This window comes from Phyllobates terribilis, unplaced genomic scaffold (assembly GCF_046119375.1).
Source record: "Phyllobates terribilis strain yellow unplaced genomic scaffold, ASM4611937v1 Scaffold_1__5_contigs__length_1240528914, whole genome shotgun sequence".
Lineage (NCBI taxonomy): Eukaryota > Metazoa > Chordata > Amphibia > Anura > Dendrobatidae > Phyllobates > Phyllobates terribilis.
In genome coordinates this window covers 461,832,868-461,849,230 of record NW_027362761.1, presented here as the reverse complement: position 1 = coordinate 461,849,230, position 16,363 = coordinate 461,832,868, and the positions used below count along the sequence as shown (strand labels likewise).

At 40.5% G+C, this 16,363-nt stretch overlaps 1 long non-coding RNA gene across 1 annotated transcript; it reads right to left on the bottom strand.

Annotated features, from left to right (window-relative positions):
- Positions 1–8,105: 8,105 nt before the first annotated feature.
- LOC141167784 (uncharacterized) lies at positions 8,106–14,759 on the bottom strand. Its single transcript, XR_012251578.1, has 3 exons — positions 14,636–14,759; positions 9,071–9,211; positions 8,106–8,248 (listed from the first exon to the last, which is right to left on the bottom strand). It is a non-coding gene; the product is annotated as an uncharacterized lncRNA (long non-coding RNA).
- Between the last annotated feature and the right edge of the window lie 1,604 nt (positions 14,760–16,363).

Genomic DNA, 16,363 nt, shown 5'->3' with positions numbered 1-16,363 from the left:
ACTGGTCCGAGGTAAGGGTGGAGTTTGTTTGTCTATGCTAGATTTTGGCTACCCACATAGGTACGTGCTGGGACACCACACAGTCGTCCACTATAACACCCCACAACAGTATCCATTTAATGCTCAAAATTGCAACCAATAGAATTCTTTCTAAGCCCAAATCACTCCCATTTTTATACCGCATTATTGGCTCAAGCGTCTATTTGTAAGGATTTAATTTTAACCTGTTTGGCACTGTTATTTTTGTGTCGGGACCATAGTTTACGTATAAATTAAATAAACAACATTTGAGGTCAATGCTCTAAACAGTAAATTTACTAAGTTACCACAAGTCTTCCATACAGCACAGAAGATACACATCTATCAACATATATTTCATCTCCATTTATTTTTTCAGTCCTGGAATAATGTATCAATGTACAATTCAGTTTCATAGATTTTTTATTTTTTTTTGCATTTTATCTGTTTACCTGGATTGCTGGCCGTAAACAGATGATAACAATCTAGTCAAGAATTAGAAAAATAAGTATGATTATATATTGAATTATATTCATTTATCTGCCAGGAAAAAGAAAGATTATGATGTTATGAGAACCTAGTGCCAAAGATAGTGTGAATTCAAAGAGCAAGATCAGATGCACTTAAAGGGACTCTGTCAGTACAAAATGACTGTTCACACCAAGCACAAATACTCAATGCACCCATGTTGTGAACAAACATTTCAGTGCACCTTTCCATCTACTTGTTTTACATCTCTGTTCAATGTTCCAGCTCTGACTTTACAGGAAAAAGAGGAGGGTGGCGATATATCGAAAACAAGTAGGTGGGACAGAGCACCGAACTGCTTGGCCCTTCTTAAGATACACAGAGCTCCTGTGCTTTGTTTGAACAGTCATTTTGTGGTAACATACTCCCTCGCTCACACGATCGTATAACATTGCCGAGTGTTATTCGATGTTTTATCAGATAGCACTCAGCCCAATGTTATACTATGGGGCGGTGCCGACTAGCGCTTTTTTCTCATACCCATTCGGCTTGAGAAAAAAAACAGATCCGATAATCGGACCATGCGCACCCATACAAGTCTATTGGTGCTTGTAAAACATAGGACTTCACTCGCATATCTTCCGAGTGCAGTTCAATTTACCCGGACAGAGACAATTAATTTCTCCATCTTCTCCACACCTGTGCTGCTGTTAATACGGCTGTCTGACCACAGCCTAAAGGAGTTGTTGGGACTTTAACATTAATGGCCTATCCTTAGGATAGGTGCTCAATGTCTGATCTGTGGGGGGGGGGGGGGTGACACCTGGCCCCTCACAGATCCCCATGTCAACCAGAACGGCTCAGTTAGAGAGCTGCATAGCTCCGTTGACTGGATAGTGGGCACGGCCGGGTACTGCACATCTGCCCCCTTTTCAAATCAATACGGATTGGTGTGCAGTACCCGGCCACAGCCACTATTCTGTCAATGGAGTTTTGCAGTGTAGCTCCGCAAGTGAGCAATTCCCGTCGCTGTTGACACTGGGAACAGCTTATTGGCGATGCAGCCGCATGTTGCACCCTCACCGATCAGACATTGATGACCTATCCTAAAGATAAGCCATCAATGTTAAAGTCCCAGACAACCCCTTTAATAAAGAGCAATAGCCTTAAGTTTACAAAAGCAAGTGATTTGTAACAAATAGTTAAAGCTCTGTTAATATTTCTATGTCCTGCCGTCATATCGTGCTCTAGCTTGGTTGACGGAAACTGATTAGAGAACAAATTCCATAGTTCAATATGAGAGTTTTTATGTCTCAAGAGACATCAGAAAATGTGAGACATAGGCCGATTGTTTTTTTCCCCAGCAGTTCTGATACATATACTATAGATAAAAACAGCATTCATGCAGAACAACACTGTTTTTGGTGAAGTTTTTCCATACACTTTTTTTTTGCAACAAAGCAAAAAGTAGATTCAAAGAAAATTGGAAATATAAGGCTATGTGCCCACGTTGCATTTATGAAGCAGAAAATTTCTGCTTCATTTCTGCAAGTCCTCTCCCGGAAAAACGCATGCGGAATTCCGCACGCGTTTATGGCGCATTTTTCGCGCGTTTATCACGCGTTTTCCACATGCGGAATTGCCTTGCGTTTTTTATGCATTGGACAAAGGCAATTCTGCATGCGGAAACGCAAAATTAAATGACATGCTGCGGATTTTTGAACGCAGCATAAACGCTGCGGAAAAATCCGCAGCATGGGCATTGACATTGCGGAATGCCATTGGGGACCATGGGGTGCGGATATACATGCGTTTTTCAAGCGTTTACGCTGCGGAAATTCCGCAGCATATACGCTTGAAAAATGCTACGTGGGCACACAGCCTTAAGGAAACACTCGTTCCTCTTGCTTTTTTTTGTTGTTTTTTTCAAATGTGCGGATCCAAAAACCACTTTATTTTTATTTTTTGTTGTTGCTTTCTTTTAAGTCAATAGTTTTTCAAGTTGCTTTGCTTTATACTTTACTTGCATTTTTTTGTTTTACCTTTTTTTGCCCGCTTTGTGGCATTTTTCTCTTATAGGCCTCAAATGTTTTTCTCCTTTGTTTATAAAAAGTCATACATGAATAAGAATCATATTTTGTGTTCCCGTGTTTGTTGTGTTTTGGACACTACAACTGATTTGACTCCAAGGCCACGGCCCCACTATCAGTATTTGGTCAGTATTCGGTCAGTATTTTTTCTCAGGAGTGGGAGCCAAAACCAGCTGAGGAACAATCAGAGAAAAGGTATAATAGAAACAAGTCACCAATTCTGCATTTATCACCCACTCCTGGTTTTGACTCCCACTCCTGAGAAAAAATACTGATTGAATACTGACCAAATACTGATAGTGGGGCCGTGGTCTAAAAGAAATCTTGGAATTAAATGTTTAATGAACCAATTGACTTGCGTAGAATGTTAATACAAAAAAAAAAAGCAATAAAAAATTCAAGTAGTAAAACACCTTGCTTTAAAACAAGTGATTAAAATAAACACAGAAAAATTATGAGACAAAAATGTGAAATGCTGTTTTTTTTTGTACATGTTTTTTTTTATCAAACCAAAAGGTGTTTTAATTCTGGTTTCACACTAATTGTAATACAGCGACATATTTGAGTCCCCATTAGGGCAACACCTGGATCTCTGTAGGTCTGATATACTATAGAGCTGTCATGGTATCATAATGGTGTGATATTGTATTGTCGTGTTTAGAGATCTGCGAACTTGAATTGTAAATTCCGGAAGCCGGTTTCAGTGTTCAGAGCGAGAGAGAGAGGAAAGTGAGAGAGACTTTTTTACAGCATTAATGTCCAGGTCCCCATTGACTTCTATGGGGTTTGGGTTCAAGTTTGGGTAGCGTTATGGTACTAGAACCGAACTTTGGGCTAAAGTTCGCTCACACCTGAACATCCATGGGTCCGCTTATACCTAGTCGTGTTTTCCATGCAGTAAAATGGCAGAGTAATAAATGAACGAAGATTAATTATATATTTCATAGACTTTTTCTTTGTCCTAATCTATTGAAAGCTATAAACATGGCTCCAAAAAGAGGACCTGTCTCCTGTTTTTTGTCACATTTTCCATATGTATATGTATACTCAATGACTGTTGTATAGTGATGTTGACATGTTTCACCCCATACATTGCTTTTTTATGCAATGTGCTAAGTAAGGGCTTATTAAGACCTCAGTTTTTCACAGATACAACTCGTGCCAATTATAGTCTATGGGGCTGTTCATATGTCCATGTTTTTTTGCAGACTGAGTGGTCTGCACAAAAACCTGAAGACATGTCCGAATTTGAACCTGGTCACGGATGAAACTTGTCAATGCAAGTCTGGGGGTCCATGAAAACATTGGGTAACGCTCGGATGCTATCCACGCGCTGTTCATTTTTCACTGATTGATAGAAGTTGGAGAAACCATCATCAGGAGTTTTTTTTTGTTGCATATGAGAAAAACTGCTTGAACGTTGATGTAAAAACTGACAAAACGCACATGAAAATTTTTTTTCCGTATGAAAAAATCACTGATATCTAAATGAACCCTAAGGGCTCATTCATACGTGTAATTTTGGTGTATGAGTGCTATCCGTGCTTTTCACAGCTAGCTTTTTGCTTTATCTACCGTTCCAGTGTCAGAACATTTATCAGCATCTGGTAGATTCAAAAATACTAAAGCAAACATTTTTTTTTTCTTTTTTTCAATTAAAGCTGCCAACGTTTTCCCGATGCGTCTTCTCTTTAAAAAATGACATGGGTACGCTGGCATCTGAAAGATGAAGTGTCGACATACCATGGCGGAAAATAATTAGAAATTCAAGCCTGATATTGTGGATAAGTATCTCATATGTTAGTGAATTTTTTTTCACTTTTGATTATTTTTTAAATAGTATTTTACAAAACTTTATCTATGACTTTATTTTTTCATCCATTCAATGATCGGAGTCTTGGAGAAATCCTAATGTAGACCAACAGGGATGTTAACAAGTTGCTCATACAGCTTTCTAAAATCTCTAATGTGTCTTACTCGAGAACTTCTAGTGTCTTGCATGAACGACTTGCAAACCCAGTCTTATAAAGCCACACTTGTGCATAGAAACAGCTATAATCTAGTTTTATGGTCAAGAGTCAGACCACAGATTTGAAATTTGTCCGTGAATGTATGTTTATACAAAGGGAGAGATATATTAATACTTGTCTCTTCTGCAGTACAGCATTTACCTGAATTATCAACAAGGCAAAGTCTAAAAATACCAACACCAGTCTTAGGCCTTGTTCAGATAAGTGTGTTTTATGGACGTATGCTGACTGTGTAAAAATAGGACAGCATGCTATTGTAATTCAATGGGCATTTTAAATGCCAAAAAATTACAGTATGTACTATTGTCCTCCATATATCAGATGAGATTCACCCATTCAAGTGCGCAAAAAAAATCAGAAGATATTGCATTCAATTTTTTACAGATGCATTGCCAGTATTAACCTTGGAAACTGTATTTGATCCTGTACATTTTAAAATGTTGATGTTTAAAACTGGACACCGCACGAATGTTACATGGATGTCCTATTGACATAAAATACGGATACATCGATGGCACACAGATGAAAATAGAGTTACAAATCGTCCGCTTTAAGACAAAAAACAAAGTGTCAAAATCGCAGTAAAAATGCATGTTATAAAAACGCACACAAAAGCACAGTGAAACAAAACAAGTAACCGAATTGCAGAAATGGTGCAGAACATCAAAAACTCACCTAAGGCTATGTGCCCACGATGCAGAAATGCTCAGGATTTTTTCCTGAGCGTTTCTGCATCTCCCTGGCAGAAAAAAACGCATGCGGATTGTACATGCGGATTGAACATGCGTTTTCCTGCCAGGGACATGCGGAAATGAAGCGGTCTTCACTTGCATTTCCGCATGCAGGTTGACAAGCGCTTTCCAAGCGATTTTAGCATCACTTGGAAAGTGCTTGACAATTTGGTCACACTATATAAATCCATGCAACCGGCCTGGATTTATATAGTGTGACCCGAGAGAATGTCAAAAAATAAAAAAATAAATGTATACTTACCCTCCGATGGCCCCCGAGACTTGCTGCGCTCCTGTGCTGGCTGACGGCAGATCGCGGTACGCTGTACTGAAGGACCTGCCGTCACATGACTGTGACACGTCAGCGCAGGTCCTACAGATCTGCCCGCGATCTGTTGGCAAGCACAGGGAAGGAGTCCGGGGGCCGTCTGAAGGTGAATATAATCTTTATTTTTTATTTTATTCTTTTTTTACAGCTTTTAATGGTACCTGGGTGTGGAGGAGACTCTCCTCTCCTCCACACCCGGGTACCATCCGCACATTAGAACACGCCAATTACGCAAGTACAGATGCAGTCTTGCGGAATTGGCGTGTTCTAATGCAAGTCAATGGCGGCGAAAACGCAGCGCTTCTGCAAAATAATTGGTAGTGCTGCGTTTTTTTCCCCAATGATAACCCACAGCGGAAATTTCCGCAGCATGTGCACAGCACATGCGGATTATCATTGGGGAACATGGCAGGCCTTCTACCATGTGTTTTTTAAGCATTTCTGCAGCGTTTTTGCCGCTGCGGAAACGCTTAAAAAATGCATCATGGGCACACAGCCTAAAGCTCATGGTGAGAATTTAGCCTTAGGCTGTGTGTACACTGGTGTCAATAAAAATAATTTTTTGTGGAAGGAAGATACCCGATGCCTTGGATTTTTGGAATACGTCACCAGAACCACCATCTGTACAGTAAGAGGGCAGCAGAACAACCATTACTGCCTTAAACACGTCAAAAGAACCACTATCCATACACGAATATGTCACCAGAACCACCATCAGTATAGGAATACAGCACCAGAACCACCATCAGTTTTACAAACTGTATTTGTCGCATGACAGATGTAAAAATCATCATATGTATCCCTTTATCTAAATGAGAGAGAAATTTGGGAGAAAACAAAACAGCAAGGCAGAGAAAGGTGAATTCTTAAAACTCATGATAACTCACTGTCCAAGGGCTGCAGGTTCTTCAGTGAAGTCCTGGATGAGTAGTATGAGGACTCTGAGACACAGAGGGGAAGGAAAAAAATCACAGTCTTGATGAACTTTGCCAATGAGGATAGGAGCATTATTTTTCATTCCCCTCTGTTTATCTAAATGGGGCCAGTATAGGAGAATATACAAAAATTGTACCACAGATACAGAATTCAGCAAAGAAGCCCTTATGTTAAAAAAGAGATTACAAGAGAAACATTATCCTACTGAAATTCTAAAGGATGCTTTTAAATGAACATCATGATTACATCAAAATGACTGTCTAGGGCACTCCAGCAACTCTGATGGCCTGACAGACAACAGTGTGGAACTAAATAAAAAAATCAAATATAGTTTCATAACGACAAGGTAAGACACGTTTTGTAAAAATATTGGATGCTGCTTTTGAATGATCCAATATTATCAGAGAATATCACACTCCCCAACCCAATATCATTTTCCGCAGGAATATGAATTAAAAAAATTATATAGCTTCAAGTAAACTAAGATCTGGCCATTTACAGGGGTCTAATTCTTCCTTTTTATCCATACCTCCCAAGACTGCAGGCTGTTATCGCTGCAACATGAAAAATTGCCTTTGTTGTAGAATGATCATACATGGAAAAAAGTTTTTTTCCCTCTAACTATACTGGAGAAACGTTTCCCATCAAACACTTTGTAAACTGCAACTCCAATTTTGTAAGTTATTTCTTGGAGTGCAGTAGCAAACCTCAATATGTGGGACGTACGACCCAAGAAATGCACAATACGTTGAATGGGCACAGGCATAACATCAGAACAGTCAATGTATGCCATAGTCTTTCTAGGCATTTCCTTATGGAGCACCTTAAGGATCCTACCAGCCTGAAATTGATCATTCTGGAACAAATATCTGAAGGAGCCCCAAAGAGATTAGAGATATTGATCAATAAAGAGTCCTATTGGATTTTTAAATTGGCAACACTCAAACCTGAAGGTTTGAATGAATGTATTGACAATACGAGATAGTAATATGAATAGAAAGAGGAAAAAAATGAAGTACATATAACCGATATCAATGAATGAAAATTAAAAAATAAAAACTAAACAGAAATAAAAAATGATAAATATATAATATAAAAACAAAAAATAATTCATTATGCTTCCAGACACTTTGGCTAAAATAATAACAATTTTTGTGCAGTTAAAGGGTTTAAATAATTTGTATGGCACTGACAGGCCTTTACATTTTTCATTTTACACTATATATATTTTAAATGTGATAATATGGGGCTTTTCTTTCCTGCCACTGGCAAGACGCTGCCCAGCGCAGGTGGCAGCTAACAGATTAACCAATTGTAAGTTGGATGTAATTAACGATGTTTCCTGTGAGTGCATAAAACCATCTGTATTCATTGTAATTTTATCTGCCTAATGAAGGAACTAGACCTGTTCCAAAACGGGTAGCATTTAAAAAAAAGTTTTTTTTATAATACCTGATTGGTATTTTTACCCACCCTTCTGTGGCAGCGCTAAATTCAACCACAGGTTTTTCCCTATCTTCTTATTTCTTCTCTTGGTCTTTTGCTGGGTTCCAGCGGGTGGAGCAGCAGGTATCAGCCGTTACACACAGTGCACTTTTTTCCTTGGCTTGACAAAGGCCCGGCTTGGCCGAAACGTTGCTAATTTTCCTGTGTGGTGTCAATAAAAATAATTTTTGTTGAAGGAAGATACCCGGTGCCATGGATTTTTTGAGTATGTGCGATGCTTACAACCTAGTAGAAGTACTGCACGAGACATGGAGTGGTGCATGGGATATACATTGTTTTCATGTACGGATGGTGGTTCTTTTAATGTATTCATGTAATGCTGATTGTTCTGATGAATCATTCATAACCAGAACCATCATCAAACCAAAGTCATGATCAACGCATAAATAGAACAATAGAGCCATCAGTAGTACATAAATACTACACCAGTCATCAATAAATAACTAGGTCACTACAACCACCATCAGTACATAACTATGGCACCAGAACCACCATCATTACATAAATATGGCACCAGAACCACCATCAGTACATGAATAAGAGAGTAGATAAATGCATCACCAGAACCATCATCAGTACATGAGTATATCACCAGAGCCACTATCAGTACATTAATTAATCACCACAACATCCATCAGTACATGAATACAACACGAGAACCACAGCCAGTAAATAAATACAAAACCAGCACCATCATTGTTACATGTATATGTAACCAGAGCCAACATTAGTACATGAATATATCATCAGAAACAACAGCAGTACAGCAATCAGTTGTAACGTCAAGTCAGGCCCATATACATTTGTATCTCATGAAACTACAACTCCCAGTAGGTCTTAAACAATGGTAAGGAGAGGCCAGAAGTTGTTGTTATCAGTCATTATCAGATTGCGGACCATACAGGAGCCACAATAGTGATGAAATGCAGGCAGTATCACATGTAAACATTTACATTCAGGTACCTTAAAGGTGACATCTTTGAGTCATTTTTTTATTTTCATTTCCTTCTTAAACAGACGCCATGATGACTTTTCACATCCACAGTTTTTCTCTGCAGACTTCTCTCTTCTCTGGTCTTCTGCAGCACATCCCCATTTGTTGACCTTAAAAATAAAAGTGTATTTACAATTCACTCTGCATAAAAAATATCTGTCCATACTTTGCCCTAAATAAGCCTCCTGTGGTATATGGCCTCCACACTGTCTGCCATTATCAGCTATAACCGCCACACGATCCTCCATCATGAACCACTGCCTATACCATGGCTGTCCCCTCTCAACTCTTTTCCCTTACACTTTATGTCCACACTGCCCCCCGCCATGTTAACCTCTCTCCATACTGTGACATTTTACACTGCCCCCACTCCATATCCATTCCTGTGCCCCCTCTTCACACTATGCCCTCATACTGCCCACCATTTTGCGCTCTCCAAACTGGACTCCTACACAGTCCACCACAGCCCCCAATGCAGTATGATGTTCACCACAGCCCCCATTATATAGTATGGTCACCAGCACAGCCCTCTACATACAGTATAATATCCCCCACAGTCTCCCATATAATATGATGTCCCCCACAGTCTCCTATATAATATTATGTACCCCACAGCCCCTCTTGTAATGTCAGAACAGCAAGACCGTGATAATTCCCCGCATCAGTCCCTCATAATTTCCCCACATTCAGCCCCTCATAATGTCCCCACATCCAGCCCCTCATAATTCTCTCACAGAGCAGATTACAGCTCCTCTGCTCCTGACCTGGGCGGCTCTCACATCAATTGAATACAATTGAATGGAGGAAGGGAGCGACAGCCGAAGCACAGGCAGAGAGAGGAGTGAGCGGTATCAGTGACTGACACTGCTCTACTGTGTGCCTGCACCCCGGTCGTAACTGTGTTGAAATCTTGCGGCTGGAGGACGGGGCCAGGCGACCACAGGCATTCAGCCGTATCATTCTTTTTTCCCAAAGTACGCCACCCCTTGGGGAGGCACAAGGTAGCACCCTTGGCGGGAGCCTACCCTGCCTACCCCTTGTCCAGGCACTAGTTCTATGCATTAAAAACACAGATTCAACACGTACATGAAAAATGAGGTCTGACTGAGATCTGACAGCTTGCTCAAACAAGTGTCTGTGAGAAAAAGATTGAAGTGTGCACTATTCTTTTCCATATCTCGGATGAGACTCTTCTATTCAAATCTATGGATATGCAATAAAAGGATCATTCATAATGCATTTGTTTGTTTTAAATCACATTTTAATCCTTAACAAAGGAAACTATATTTGATCATGTACATTTTAAAATGTTCATTTAGAAAAATGCTTGCTGCACATATGTTAAAAAAATATTCTGAAAATTGAAACGATGGATGAAAATCAGATGATTTTTCATATGCTCCTCTGACCCCTGGAATAAACCAATTTCATTGGTGGTTTCCAATATAAATATAATAAACAGGAAAAAAATCCATAGCTTAGTAACTTTGCATGTAATCACAAAGATATAAGCCAAGCTGACATTTTTCATTTAAAGTGGTAGTGGTCCCCATTACCTATAGAACCCAAGTACAGTTGTTCAGGTTGCACATTTAGTATCATCCTTTGAATAAAGTGCATTCTCGGTGACTATTAAAAATATAATCATTCATTATTTATCATTCCCAATTCTGCTATGACTTTAAATTAAATTCCCACCAAAGAATATATCGCTATTACATGATACAAATGGCTGTATGTAAATTTTCCTGTGTTTTTCCAGTAAATATGAAGACAGCTGTTGGTTGTTTATCTACATTACTTGTAGGAAGCATGAAACTGAAATATTTACTTTTAATTGACCATTAAAAAGTTAGTGCTCTGACTAAATCTAGATGTGGTTCTTTTCCTTAGAGACCCTGAAGTCGCCCTTCACAGAGCAGCTTTATAGAATGAAATAATGGGTCAAACATTTAACTTTTTCTGATGATACAAATTATACATGTCCTTGATTTTCTCTTATTGGTACTAAATTAGTCCATGAGAATATTGTTTACATCGACTCTTGTTTATGTTGTGAAAAATTGTGAATTTTGACTCCTCACTTGTTTTTGTTGCGTAATGTTAAACTTGAATACCAGCATTTAAAAATCCCCAAAATAATCTAAAGAGTATCATAAACTGCCACTGCCACTAGTTTCCATCACCTAACTGCAATATGATGGAAGATTTTAGGAGACCAGAGGCAGCAAGTTCAATAGAGACAATTGGTGACTCATTGGTTAGCAATGGGTTTTTAGATTCATGTCTGCCCAAGGGCAATTAATACCTACTGTACATGGTACAATATGGAAAGAGTCCTGTTGGCACTGCTTAACTATGCACATTTAGCCACACAACATAGTTGAAACGCTCTTTTGTATTGATCTCGTGGATAGAGATGGGTGATCCTGAACAGTAAAGTTTGGGGTCTGTATCAAACACCAAGTGTCCATGCACAGGCCCCATACACTCAGATGACAGCGTGAGCCAGCAGCTGCGACCGGCGGTATACCATTTACCCCTGGTCACAGGCATCGGCTACTGATGAAAGTATTACTCTCATTATCCTACCCCTGCTCTCACTGACAGAAGCGAGAGCAGGTGTAAAATGATGAGAGTAATAATCAGCTGGGGTCTGTGCTGTAAATAAATAAATAAAAATTTGATGGAGTCTCTTCTATTTTTGACAACCAATGTAGGCAAAACTGACAGCTGCGGGCTGCAGCCCCAGCTGTCAGCTTTATCATGGCTGGTTATCAAGGATAGAGAGGTCCCATGTGTTTTTTAAAATTATTTATATAAATAATTAAAAAAAGGCGTATTATCCCCCATTTTTGACAACCAGCCAAGTTAAAGCCGACAGCTGGGGGCTGGTATTCTCAGACTGCGAAGGGGTCATGAATATTGCCCTTCTCCCCCTCAGCCTAAAAAGAGCAGCCCACAGCTTCCCCAAAAAAGGCGCATTTATTAAATGTGCCAATTCTGGCACTTCGCCCAGCTCTTCCCACTAGCCCTGGTGCAGTGGCAAATTTGGTAATATTTGTGGGGTTGATGTCAGGTGTTTTATGGCCGCTAACATCAAGCTCAGGGGTTAGTAATGGAGAGGCATCTATAAGAGACCCTCATTACTAACCCCATAGTTAGATTGTAAAAAATGTACAGCCAGAATAAAGACCTTTAATTGAAATAAAAACACACACATTTATTTGAAATAAAAAATAAAAAAGCAAAGTTATACTCACCTTAACGCCAAATCCATTGATGCCCATGTCCCCTGTAAAAGACAAAAAATAAAAAAAACATATTCCTCACCAGTCCGACGAAAAGATAATCCACTGAAGCCCATGTCCCATATTCCTCAGTTCTAATCCACATCTGTCCCATGACAATCCGGATAATTTGGTAGCAGTCACATCGGTGTTGTGATTGCTATCCATGCCAGCCGGCTCACACTAAGACAGGAGCATGATCATGCTCCTGCAGTGTGTAGAAGTGACCGAGAGGCAGGTCACCGCAGTTCATAGCAGATGAACCCTGGTCATCTCACTTATGGCACTGCTCGCTGTGTGAGAAAGTTCTCACGCAGCCCACGATGCCATAAGTGAGGTGACCGGGGTAAACCAGGAATTGGGGTAAACCAGGAGCGGGAGATAATTTGCGTATTCCTGGTGCATTCTGGAAGAGTGAAGAGTCTCCGTGAGTCTGAAGATCTTTGGGTGTAGCTGGATCGAACTGCTTGAAGGAAATCGTCAAACTAGGAATTGATGCTTAAGGGAGATAATTTGCATATTCCTGGCACATTTAACAGCGTGGCAAGCAATGGATGTTTGGGCCCCCCATTCATCTGAATGGAGTCTGGGTTCAGGTTTGAGTTTGGATACTGTTCTGGTACCCGAACCAAACTTTTTTTAAATGTTCAGCCGATCCCACCGGACCCGAACATCCATCATTAGTTGTGGATGTTTTTTTTTGTTCTAGGACACCATGTATACAGGGTTTGCATGTTCTAGGTTTCTTTTAGGTACCACAGTTCCTGCCTTCTCTTAAAAAAACCCATCCCTATAGATTAATTGGGTTCTTAAAAATTTAGTCTTATTATGCATGTGTGACAATCTCTGTGCAATGCTGCAGGATATGTTGGTGCTATATACAAGCAAAAATAAATAAAGGCTCCCTTGTTGAGTTACCACTAGTGAAGATCAAATCTCTTGAAATTTTAATTTTCCAGCTCCTGCATATTTTTCCCAAAACATTGATTTGCTGTGAATTCGCAGGTACTTCAATTGCTCTGAAAAGACGCATATAACAATCTGAGGTCTCTTGGGATAGTACTCGACCCCCTTTCACACTCTTTAATCCAATCACAGCTTTAGTACTGTCAAAGAGATCTCCACATATACAGTTATGGGTAAATATGATAACTGGTATTTCCTTCACTATATTTACAGTATATAAAGAGCTTTTTTGGCTTTTCTCCCTATTTTTATTTCTAAGCTGTGAATTGTGACATCCTTTCACTAAACAGATTAATCCCAAAATAGTTTCTGTGCTGCATTCCCTGCCTCGGCTTTTATACAGGCTATGAAACGCTGTGCTATACTACATTAGACCCCCTTCACACGTCCTGATGTTACTGTTACTGGGAAAAACAATACCGGTGTTATCCGTATCCATGTTTCACATCCGTGTGGCTCTGTGTGCACCATCAGTGTGACATACACCAGTATCTGGGAAAAAGCAGTACAGTTAGCGCTGTTCATAGGTGCCGGGGTGCTCAATCCAACTCTCATCATTGTCTCCTGGTCTCCCTGAAATCAGCAAGACCAGGTGATGCTGACGACAGTTGTAGTCAGCAGCGCATTCTGTGAACCGTGTGTATTAAATAAATAATTTTAAAAACGGCGTGGGGTCCCCCTTACTTTTCCTAACCAGCTGAGGGAAAACAGACAGCTGGGGGCTGGTGTTCTCATTCTAGGAAGGGGTCAATAGCCATAAAGGTTCCCAGTCTATTAATAATAGCTCGAAGCTGTCTGCTTAGCCTTTACTGGTTATTAAAAAGGGGAGACCCCACCCAAAAAATGATGTGTGGTTCGCCCCTATTGTTAATAAAGATCAAAGGCTAAACAGACAGCTGCGAGCTGATATTAATAGGCTGGGAAGGGGCCTCCACCCAAATTAATAACACCAGCCCTCCGCCACCCCAAAAATGGCGCAACCATTATATGCGCCAATTCTGGGGCTTTGCATCCACTCTTCCCACTTGCCCTGGTGCATTGGCAAGTGGAGTAATAGTTTTGGGGTTGATGTCAGCTGTATTATGTACACTGACATCAAGCCCAGGGGTTAGTAATGGAGAGGTGTTTATCAGACACCTATATTACTAGCCCCATAGTCAAAAGTAATAAAGACATTCACAGAGTCCTTTAATTGTACAAATCATACCCCAACATTTTCCGTCTTTTACACATCTATTAACCTAAAAATAAAAATTAAAAAATCAAAGTAATCCTCACCTGTCTGCTGTTAATCCATAATGATTAGGTCCCACGACAATCCCCAACTCTACCACTTCCGAATGGTGTGGTGAGCAGTGCCATCAGTAACATGACCACTCACCACACTAGCGGGAACACAATGAGAGTACCATGAGAAATTTCCGGCTGCAGTGATGAGCAGTGACTTAATTAAGGTTACCGCAGGTCATAGGCTGCGGTTCTCACAGTAAGCTCTGTGTGAGCTGGCCTGTGAACTTCTTTAACCTTACTGACGTTACCGTTCACAATGGGGGCCTTATGTAATAGCTGCAAGGCATTATTGGGAAGTCCGCCTAATCATGCCTTTTGGCTGATGTAATCTCCCACATGATCTTAAATTGGTCAAATTTGCTGGGTCAATTGAATTTCCTGAAATGTTACACACATTTAAATCACATTGAATCAATTTTCTCACCTCTGATTTCTACTAAGTCACCTTGTAATGACCGGAGGTCCGAGAGAGATCCAGTGAGTCACAAACTGAGACAGAGACACTTTCTTTACCAAAACAGGGATTAGACTAAAATTCAGTATTGCATGAGTCAGTCTCAGGTTCTACCTGGGACACTGTCTCTACTAACTACACACAATCATCAAAAGCTGAAATCAATGTGCCAATCTCAAGGTTTCCAGTTTATGTGAATTATACTAAAGATTTGGAACAATTTTACCTAAACACTGTGTCAATCTAGGGTGGGTGTTCTATAGGGACCCTTGAGATGACACACTGAGTACAATCCTACCACTATTAACAATAACAATGCATGAAACTATACCAATTGCTCTTATACCCCTAGTATAGGGATACCCGGGTATCTTAAAGTTACGGTACCGTTAACCTCAGATGTGGTCTATCACAGGCCTGTGAATAATGGTGGCTGCAGCTAGTCCCAGAAAACTTTGGCGTCAAATAAAAATCAACATTTACAAAAACTGGTGAGGCATTCTGGATAGGGTATCGGCGTTGGCATTCTTGCGGCCTGCCCGGTACTTGATGGTGAACTGATAGTTTAACAGTCGGGCCATCCAACGCTGTTCCATGGCTCCCAACTTGGCTGTCTCTAGTAGTGTTGAGCCACCCCCGTAGTGTTCGAGTTCGGTTCGGTTCGTCGAACACCCGTGTGTTCGCCGAACTGTTCGTCGAACTGTTCGTCGAACACCTTCGAACACCGTTAAAACCAATGGCAGGCAAACAAAAACACATAGAAACACATAGAAAACACCTTCAAAGGTGTCCAAAAGCTGACAAACTGCTCAGAAGACATAACTAACACATGGAAAAGTGACAAGTACATATAGTCATGCGAAAATAAAAGAGGTGGAGGAGTAAAAGGAGGGGGAGACACAGATATAGGCATGTCATGCCCTTCTAAAATCCAAAAAGTGAGAAGCCGACACGGCCAGTCCGCTCCTGCCCGTGCCACCTCCGTGTCGCCGGGTTTGTGCCAGAGCCGCGGTGAACCCTGACGGCCAGCCCCCCTCTCCCAATACTGGTGCCTGTCCGCTGGTGGGTCGAGCGAGCCCCCCTGTGGTGGAGGCAGCTCTAAGCTTTTTAATTTAAATTGTCTCTCTAATTTGAATGAATACACTTTAAATCCATTTACAAGGATCTATTGGAGGGCAAGTCTCATGCCAGCAGCCGCGTAATTCCAGCTCCAGTAGCGTCCACTAAAGCTGCTGCAGTTAAAAAGCTTTTATAAGGATCGA